Source organism: Sapajus apella, unplaced genomic scaffold (assembly GCF_009761245.1).
Source record: "Sapajus apella isolate SASKATOON/1434 unplaced genomic scaffold, GSC_monkey_1.0 scaffold7, whole genome shotgun sequence".
NCBI lineage: Eukaryota > Metazoa > Chordata > Mammalia > Primates > Cebidae > Sapajus > Sapajus apella.
Genome location: NW_022436947.1, coordinates 28,553,010 through 28,562,537, shown reverse-complemented (window position 1 = coordinate 28,562,537; position 9,528 = coordinate 28,553,010). Strand labels below are relative to the sequence as shown.

The 9,528-nt window shown below is 39.6% G+C and overlaps 1 pseudogene; it reads left to right on the top strand.

Moving 5' to 3' along the window:
- The first annotated feature begins 8,531 nt into the window (after positions 1–8,531).
- On the top strand, positions 8,532–9,040 carry LOC116549959 (annotated as a pseudogene).
- Positions 9,041–9,528: the final 488 nt, after the last annotated feature.

Here is a 9,528-nt window from a genome sequence, read left to right as displayed (position 1 = left end):
GACATGAGAATAATGAGTATTTGGTTTACTTTTGTAACTTCAGACTTTTTGAGCCGGTTTTTAAAAACAGACATATACGAACTCTCTGTTTGAAATCAAGATGAGTCATCTGAACTGAAGAGTAAGCTAAGTGACTGAAGAGTGCTTTGTCATCTCAAATGGAAATATTTGGGGGCCCTTTTCCTTAAATACTAAAGATAGTGACAAATGCCTTAGATTTTTTGTATTTTACCTCTCACTAATCGCTGCCTCAGAGATTGTGTCTTACTGTGATAGAAATGAAAACTTGTCTTTGGGAAGATGAATATGTATCTCTAGGTATTCTGCTGGTGCCTTAGCAATTGTTCTATAAAGTCAGTAGTGTTGCGCCCCCAAGCCTCTGACTATTCTGGGTACAATGATATGCCTTGGTTGAAAACTCCCACCATCAACCTGGAGAAACTCTTTTATCTCATTAGATGGCCTTAAAAATCAAGCCACATCCTTGTTGTCTTCTCTGGGTATTTTTAAAGTGGAAAGGACAGTTCAGGAAGGTGACCTTCTGATGCAGCTCTTCACCGTTTAACATGAGGCATATCAGCTGTGTCCTGTGAAATAAACGACTTCTCCAAATAAGCAACAGTCCTTATTCATCATTAAGATTTTCACAGGGAGGTAAAAATCACCACTTAAAGTTAGCAATGGGTTAACCAAATTTGCAGACTACTCATTTTAGCTTATTGTATAACTGTGCAGTCCAGAAGGCAAAAAGACACAATCTAATGGCTTATAGACGAGATTATAAGAATCAGCTCATAGGTTAAAGATTTTCTGATGAGTTACAAAATGGATTTCACTCACAGGGGCAAATCTTTCTCATAATCCTCGAGGCATTGTACAAAAAAAAAAAAAGCACAGTTACTTTATGCACCAAAGTTTTGACATTTTATCAGCATGCAATTAAAATCCCTTTGTCTAAAGTTCTGGTTCTAAGTTCCTGAACAGATAGAAGCCCAGAATGAACTGTGTTATGCATTTTAGAAAGAAGAAATTAATTTGGCAACTCATAGAGTTTCATCCTGGGAGGGAGCGAGTAGTGTGGTGCTGCACTCTATGGGCTGCTGCAGAAACATACAGGATGCATTTTGTCCATCTGCCAAGAAAGCCTTCCCGAGGAAATATCTTCAATCAATTCTCTGGAATAATCTGGCAGCCTACTCAACACAGATTCTTTCAACAGAAGGTAAAGAGAAATACAATAAATTAAGTAATAGAGGGGAAAAGTGGAAATTAAATATCTTTTTAAACTCTTTTGGTGGATGCTGTAGACTGAAAGTTTGTGTCTCCTGCAAAATTCGTGTCTTGAAGCCCTAACCCCCAATGTGATGGTATTAGCAGGTGGGGCCTTTGGGAAGTAATTGGTATATCATGAGGGTGGAGCCTCATGAATGGGATTAGTGCCCTCATAAGAGGAAGAAGAGACCAGGGTCTTCTTTCTCTCTTCACTATAAGGGTGCCTAAAAGAGGGCCCTTACCAGAACCCAAGCAGCTGACACTTTGATCTTGGACTTCCAAGCTTCCAGAACTGTGAGAAACAAATGTTTGTTGTTTAAGTCACCCAGTCTATGGTATGTTATTACAGTAGCCCTAGTTGACTATGATAAAGGGGTGTAAGTGAAGAAGAAGTAGAAGTGAGCAAAAGGAAAATGATAGGAAAAGCAAGTTGGTGTTCAAAAACCAACCTGGATTTGTTCAAGTGGAAAAATCCAGCCAATCATAGACAAATGCCCTAATTTGGAGTTTGGGTGTATATTGCAATGGCATGGATATAAAAAGGAAAACACACATGGTATGTTTCCCTCATTGGCTTATCTGGTTTCCCATAAATGAAAAAGAGTTTTACAAGCCAGCATTTGCTCTTCATTAGAACACAAAATGAGACAAACAATGGTTCTGTATGACTAGATTGCCTGCACTTGAAAGCTTGAATGCCAGAGGTTCTTTTGGGTCCTAGGATTAATGTGTGGCACTTTAATCTTCTAGGACTTCATCAAATCAGGGAAATGTGCAAAATAGGAAAGAAAACATTTCAATGTTAAAAAGGCATCAATTTATTTAATTTATTTGGATACATACTGACAATATGGTATTTAAATATTATCATTAGTATATACATTTGAAATGGCTTTCCCACCCCTTCAGTTGGGAGCAGTTTTGCTCATATGGTCTTATTTTTTTTCTCAGATTTCACATGATCAAGAATATGCTACTGCTGGTTAGATGGGACGGTGATGGATGATTTTAACAAAATTTGTTCTAAATGACATTCATGTCCTTGATCTTGGTCTTATTACCACCATTCTCTACTAAAGTCATTATAAATTACTCTTAAATACTAGTTTTCTCACAGATCCAAAAATTCCTAGACTATAGAAAAGTACTGAAGAAAAAGTCTTAGAACTGTGCTTGCAGCTGGCACGGTGGCTCACGCCTGTAATCCCAGCACTTTGGGAGGCCGAGGTGGGTGGATCACGAGGTCAAGAGATCGAGACCATGGGGAAACCCCTTCTCTGCTAAAATATACAAAAATTAGCTGGGCATGGTGGCGCACGCCTGTGGTCCCAGCTACTTGGGAGACTGAGACAGGAGAATTGCTTGAACCCCGGAGGCAGAGGTTGCAGTGAGCTGAGACTGCGCCACTGCACTCCAGCCTGGCGCCTGGCAACAGAGCAAGACTCTGTCTCACAAAAAAAAAAAAAAAAAAAAAAAAGAAATGTGCTTGCTTGACTGCCTAATTTTAGTACTGAAAACCATGTGTCCTAAATTGTATAATCTATGGCTCCCCCCAACTCAACTAGTTCACATTGAGTCTTATTCTCTGGTTCTTGTTCACTGAAAATCATTAGGCTCTTTCCTCCTGCTATAATCACAGCAGTAAGTTGGTAGTGAATCAGTTACCAGCCCATGAATTCCTACCTCCTAAAAGATCAGAAAAAGCACTGGAGAAATCTATGAATGCTGGTGTGCAAAGAACTCCAGCTACCTCAGGTTAGTTGACTTCAATTCAAAGAGACAAAAATAGCATTGATCATCTACTCTACCAACAGCTGTTTCTTATTTCCAATCTCTCAGTGCCACAGTTGGGCTTAAATCTGACCATTACTGTAATGTAGCAGAGAAACCTGTCCTTAGGCTTTTTGTGAAATCATTTGGAAGAAAAGATTAATTGGCCACTGAATAAGCATCCTTCCCCCACTTCATTTTTGGAAGCAGATTTCTTTGTTCTGTAGCAATAGGCCCAATAGTAGCAATAATAAATATACTTTTGCAGCCTTAGGGTATGAACCAGGACCAATTTAAGCCAGGAAAAGGAGTCTTGTTCCCTTGCCGTGGAGAAGGCCTGTGACCTTGTTCTGGCTCATAAAACATAAGAGCAAGTGTGCTGGGGAAAAGACTTTCCTCCTGATAAAGCAAGAGCTACATGAGAAGAAAGTTACATTTGCCCACTCTTACAGCAATCAATAGCCTGCCAACCAAAAAAAGTCCAGGTCCAGATGGGTTTACAGCCAAATTCAACCAGATGTACAAAGAGGAGCTGGTTTCATTCCTTCTGAAACTTTATCAAACAATACAAAACGAGAGAATCCTCCCTAACTCATTTTATGAGACCAACATCATCCTGATACCAAAACATAACCTGGCAGACACTCAACTAAACAAGAAAACTTCAGGCCAATATCCATGATAAACCTCAACGCAAAAATCTTTAATAAAATACTGGCAAACCGACTGCAACAGCACATCAAGAAGCTTATCCATCACGATCAAGTAGGCTACATCCTGGGAATGCAAGGCTGGTTCAACACATGCAAATCCATAAACATAATCCATCACATAAATGAAACCAAAGACAAAAACCACATGATTATCTCAATAGATGCAGAGAGCCTTCAATAAAATTCAGCAGCCCTTCATGCTAAAAATTCTCAATAAACTAGGTATCGACAGAACATATCATAAAATAATAAAAGCTATATATGACAAACCTACATCCAATATCATATTGAACGGGCAAAAGCTGGAAGAATTCCCTTTGAAATCAGACACTAGACAAGGATGCCCTCTCTCATCACTCCTATTCAATATAGTATTGGAAGTTCTAGCCAGAGCAATCAGGCAAGAAAAAGAAATAAAGCGTATTCAATCAGGAAAGGAGGAAGTCTCTATTTGCAGATGACATGATTGTATATCTAGAAGAACCCATCATCTCAGCCCAAAATCTTCTCAAACTAATAAGCAACTTCAGCTAAGTCTCAGGATACAAAATCAATGTGCAGAAACCACAAGCATTCCTATATACCAATAACAGACAAACAGAGCCAAATCAAGAGTGAACTTCCATTCACAATTGCTGCAAAGAGAAAAAAATACCTAGGAATACAACTAACAAAGGATGTAAAGGACATCTTCAAGGATAACTACAAACCACTGCTCAATGAAATAAGAGAGGACAGAAACAGGTGGAGAAACATTCCATGCTCATGGTTAGGAAGAATTAATATTGTGAAAATGGCCATACGGCCCAAAGTAATCTATAGATTCAATGCTATCCCCATCAAGCTACCTATGACCTTCATCAAAGAACTGGAAAAACCACTTTAAACTTCATATGGAATCAAAACAGATCCCTGATAGCCAAGACAATCCTAAGCAAAAAGAACAAAGCTGGAGGCATCACACTGCCAGACTTCAAACTATATTACAAGGCTATAGTAATCAAAACAGCATGATACTGGAACCAAAACAGAGACATAGACCAATAGAACAGAATAGAGGCCCCAGAAGCAACACCACACATCTACAACCATCTGATCTTTGACAAACCTGACAAAAACAAGCAATGGGGAAAGGACTTCATGTTTAATAAATGGTGTTTGGAAAACTGGCTAGCAATGTGCAGAAAGCAGAAACTGGACCCCTACCTGTCACCTTACACTAAAATTAACTCCAGATGGATTAAACATTTAAACATAAAACCTAATACCATAAAAACACTAGAAGAAAATGTAGGCAAAACCATTCAGGACATAGGCATAGGCAAGGACTTCATGACTAAAACACCAAAAGCAATGGCAATAAAAGCCAAGATAGACAAATAGGATCTAATTAAAATTCAGAGCTTCTGTACAACAAAAGAACCATCATTAGAGTGAACCAGCAACCAACAGAATGGGAAAAAAAATTGTTGCAATCTACCCATCCAACAAAGGGCTGATATCCAGAATCTACAAAGAACTAAAACAGATATACAAGAAAAAAACAAACAACCCCATTCAAAAGTGGGTGAAGGATATGAACAGACACTTTTCAAAAGAAAACATATATGAGGCCAACAAACATATGAAAAAATGGTCATCATCACTGGTCATTAGAGAAATGCAAATCAAAACCACATTGAGATACCATCTCACTCCAGTTAAAATGGTGATCATTAAAAAACCTGGAGATAACGGATGCTGGAGAGGATGTGGAGAAATAGGAACACTCTTACGCAGTTGGTGGGAGTGTAAATTAGTTCAACCATGGTGGAAGACAGTGTGGTGATTTCTCAAGGATCTAGAAATAGAAATTCCATTTGACCCAGCAATCCATTACTGGGTATATACCCAAAGAACTATAAATCGTTCTAATATGAAGACACTTGCACATGTATGTTCATTGCAGCCCTGTGTACAATAGCAAAGACTTGGAACCAACCCAAATTGCCCATCAATGATAGACTGGACAAAGAAAATGTGGTGCATATACACAATGAAATACTATGCAGCCATAAAAAACGATGAGTTCGCGCCCTTTGCAGGGACTTGGATGAATCTGGAAACCATCATTCTCAGCAAACTGACACAAGAACAGAAAGCCAAACGCTGCATGTTCTCACTCATAGGTGCGTGTTGAACAATGAGAACATGTGGACTCAGGGAGAGGAGCATCACACACTGGGGGCAGTTAGGGGAGGGTAGAGGATAGACAGCAGGGGGTGGGGAGGGATAACATGGGGAGAAATGCCAGATATAGTACGTACCTAAAGTAAAAAAAAAAAAAAAAAAAAAAAAGTTACATTTGCCCACTCTCATCCCTTCCTGCTTTACAGAGCTGTTACTTGAGGCTGCAGGCATCTTGTAACCATGAGGTATTAATTCTGTGATGAGACCCCTGAGAGCTGACAACACCTGGAAAAGCCAAGCTCTGAACTTCTTGTTTCTTAAGGTTTAAGCCTCTGCACTTGAATATCCTGTTAGTTAGAGCTGAATGTGTGTTTAGCTGCTACAGATGGTCAAAAGTCTGAGTAGGAGGTAACGCATCTCCACACTCCTCACTGGAGGAATATTAGAATTTGGCCTTCCTACTTTCTATTAATTGCTGCCTTCTTGATTGCCACTTCGATTGCATAGTGCCCTAAGAGCCCTAAGGAGTATAGTTCAGTGAAGGCTGGGGGTGTATAAAAGCAGCCTGTATTCACAACTGAAGTCAGCCTCTACATGTGTGGTTTGACGGACATCACCATTCTCATCTTAATAAATAAATAAATTTATTTTCTGCTTTCAGTGTGAAATTCTATTTGTGAAGATTAATTTCCTAGAGTCTTCAAGATTTCTTTCTTAAATTATGTGTTTTCTTGGGTGGAGACTAGCATCCTACACTGTTATCAGTGCTCATGTTAGCAGAGTTGGAGAACTGCAAGATGTGGATAAAATGAACAGAATTTTAGGACCTATAAGTTCATGGAAATCTTTGAGATCACCTTATCTCACACCTTTATTTTATAGATTTAAAAGAATAATCAAAAACTGTGGACCAGAAAGTTTCAATAGTTTACCAGATAATGTCCAGTTGGTATACTTTTAGTAGTGGAGGTGGGAGTGTGGGGCACGGCATGAAAGGAGGAGCTGATCGACATTGAAGGGAGCAGGCACATGGCTACTGGCCTCTGGGATTTGCTGATGCCTAACCCTGTAATTGCCCTGTATCTATGGGAAAGGGCAGTTGCTTCTCTCACTCTTCTTATCTCCACTCTTTACTTGATAGACGACATACATGTTTATTTTGAATAGTCTAACAAATGTCATAACATGCTACCTACCTTTATGATAGATTCTCATTCTTTAGAAAAAGCCTATTTCTGAGGTTTAGAAAATAAATCACTGCTATGTATGTTTATAAATGCTTCAGTTTATCTAGGATCTTCAAATAAAAATGTTTCTTAAAATATTAGGTTAAATATTTCAAAGAGGTTCCCATATTTTGTCAAGCACTTAGGGTTCTACATATAAAGGCATGCACTGTTTAATGAAATTCTGACTTTATATTAAAAAGCATGAATTTATTGCAATGCCAACAGTAGTCAATCTCTTCTTTAGATACGTAGTTTTAAAATATATTATTTCCAAAGAGCTAGATTTGTAATTGTTTTTGTGATTTGTTTTTGCTTAGATACCTACACAATCCTTCTATTCCAAACAATCTTAAGGCTATAAACCTTGGAATAGTTCTGTATTCTCTTGCCCTCTGCTGGCTAAATTGAGACCTTTCTTAGAACATGCCAATCAAACACCCTGTGGGTCACAGATGTACATCCTCCATCTGGCTCATTTTTGGGTCCATTTGGCAAATGCCTCCTCAACAACTTTTATGCCAGAGTTAAAAATCTAGCTTTATATCCCCTGCTTCTCATCAAGATAACCACGACCTGGTGACTCTAGTTCATAACAACTGATCTGTTCTCAAGCATCTTTTGTATTTACCCCCTGCATCCTATGATTAGCAACTTATTAATATCTTATAGCAGTCCTGAATTGTCTCTACTACATAATTAAGTAAATTATCACTTCAGTGAGTAAACATACGGTGTTCCAATCTGTCCTGCTTATTAATTGCTTGCTGTTTGTCTTGTTTCCCACTGTGACTGTCATCTCTCTAGGCTTTTATTCAACCCCATCAACTGGATTCCAAAGAGCCATTGCCTATGGAAATTAAGACCTTACACCTCTCCCAGACCTTCATGGGCTGCTGAAGTGACCCTGGTGCCTGATGTAACCCTGGCATTCACAGGCATCCCCTAGTTCCTCTGCAGTGGCCAAAGTAGAGCATACATGCTTGGGGAAGGTCAGCCCTTCCCCAGTGGGCCACGCAGAAGAAGGTGAAGCAGCACATGGTCTGAAACCTTTGTTTTCCTCTCTCCTGTGGTGGAGGGGGGTTGAACCCCAGCTGACATTCTTGAGGTTCTCCCACTGCTCTCTCTCTCCCATGTAATCCTCACAAGGATGGTGTTCTGGGGTAGGCTCTGGAGCAACTCCTGCTCTTGAATGTCTCCTACATTTACATCAAAATTGAAATCTTTTTCAATTATTTTGTCTTCCAGTTATTCTGAAGGTACATATATTATTTATTTAATTATTTATTTGGCTTTCTTTGTTGAGCTGTACTTTTTTTGTGTGCTGAAAGAGGGTATGTGGAAAGATTTCAATTTGGGTGGCTGGCGTTATTATCCTATGGAAAAATGGCAAAAGTTCTGATGTTTTCTCCTTCTCTGGGGCGGTTGCGCAGGCAGCGGATGCGGGAAGCCGGAGTCCGGGCGTCATGTACTGCAAATTTAGTGGTTTCACGCAGAAGTTGGTGGGAGCATGGGCTTCGGAGGCCTATAGCCCACAGGGATTAAAGCCTGTGGTTCCCACAGAAGCACCACCTATCATATTTGCCACCCCAACTAAAGTGACCTCTGATTCCACAGTGTTATGATTATGCTGGGAAAAACAGAGTTCCAGAGCTGCAGAAGTTTTTCCAGAAAGCTGATGGTGTGCCATCTACCTGAAACGAGGCCTGCCTGACCAAACGCTTTACCGGACCACCATGGCACTGACTGTGGGAGGGACCATCTACTGCCTGATCGCCCTCTACATGGCTGTGCAGCCCAAAAAATGAGTTAGGTTGCAGAGGACTGGTTTGTTTTTTTGGCATAAACCCTTTGAATTTCCTTTTTCATTGTTAATTTTTTTTTTTACTTGGATAGCTTAACATTTTTAAAAATGCAAGAAAAATAGATACGAAGACGATATTTTGGTATGTTTATGAAATGCATGTGGCTTGTCAGAGCTCATTCCACAATTAAAGCCATCGTTTAAAGAAAAAAAAAAGTTCTGATGTTTTGCATTGTTTTGTTTTGTCAGTGAGGTAGAAAACAAGACAATTAGTTGAATGATGAGGATGGGAGAAGGGTGGGGGAGAAGGTGTGAATGATTGTCTGAAGGAACTGGAGATGGAAGGACAAGGCAGTGTGACTGCCTAGCAGCATGAAGACACTGCTTGCGGTTAGCAGTAGTAAATTTAAAGTAAGACCAGTCAGCATGATCATGGGCTTTTCTCCAGCAATATTCAGCTGCATCCTGTTGTGGTTTTGTCAAATGAGTACGAAGAAACATGGTAAGCAGATATGAGAAAAACCTTAAAGCACTCCTGTGAAACACAAAAGTAGAAAGATGTGCTGTATTCTTG